Source organism: Rhea americana, unplaced genomic scaffold (genome assembly GCF_003343005.1).
Source record: "Rhea americana isolate MKP2758 unplaced genomic scaffold, rheAme1 scaffold_127, whole genome shotgun sequence".
Classification (NCBI taxonomy): Eukaryota; Metazoa; Chordata; class Aves; order Rheiformes; family Rheidae; genus Rhea; species Rhea americana.
Genome location: NW_028185339.1, coordinates 183958 through 185103, shown reverse-complemented (window position 1 = coordinate 185103; position 1146 = coordinate 183958).

Genomic DNA, 1146 nt, shown 5'->3' with positions numbered 1-1146 from the left:
GCTGCGCCGCCGAACGGAACGGAGGAGCCGGCGGGCGGGGCGGAGCGAAGGGGCGTGGTCAGAGGGGGCGTGGCCCGCTCGGGGGCGTGGCCCGCACCGCGGCGGCGGAGGCCGCGGCGTCCCGCTGCTTGCCGCGAGCGCGGCCCGTCGCGCTGCTGCGGCCACGCTGCTGCGGTGCTCGGCAGCGCTGACCCCGGCCGTGGCGGCGGCGGCTCCGCCGGCAGTGTCTTTCCCGGCGCATTTATTAGAGAAGTCCCTGGAGGGTTTTTTCCTTTTCCTTTCTGCGGCCTGAGCCTTCCTGCAGAGTTTCCTTCTGATAAGTTGCAGCGGTATTGATGAGCCTAYGTCTTTTACAGTTATCCTAGTTGTGGCTACATTTGTCTTGACTGGTAGAGATGAAGCTGTTGCACGTGACGACATCTTGCTCAGTTTCAGAATAATTTTGTTCTATTCTGAAGTGCTGTTTCTCTACCSTTTTTGTTACTTCAGTGTTTCTTTCAAGAAATTCGCTCATTGTAATTTGAAAGGGTCGAGTTGTATTGCACTCTTGATTTTTTATAGCACTTTCAAGTCATCTTAACGGTGTTGGGTGGTAGTGGGGAGAGGCACTTGCCACTTTTTCAGTCAACAGGTGCTAATGCGCTAAATAAACCACCTAAGACTAGTATAAGCTCTGGAGCTGTTGCCAGGCTACGTATACTACTCGTATACACAAAGTCTTTGAGTTTATAGCATCTAGATGATTCACTTTTGAAGGACAGTTCAAGGAAATAATAGCAAAAGGACCATGTGTCTTTTGCAGACAAATACATTTTTACGCTGTGCAGCATGTTATCTGGTGCGAATTTGTACAGAATTATTAAATGGCCTTAAAAGGTATTAGTGGTCATGCTAGGTTTCAGGAGTAAAAAATAATGCTATAGAGAATTTTGATCTAAAGCAGCAGAATAAAATACATCTTAAACTTAATTTGATATTTTAGTTGAATTTTCTGATTTGCCTGGCTTATTTGTGGAGAATTACATTTAAAAATCTTAGGCTTTCTGGGGGATGTGGACTGACATGAGTGTGTGTTGGCTGGCACGTGGGTGGTTGTTGTGCAATCCGTGGAGATACGTATTTTGTTTAACTTGATAAATATATCTT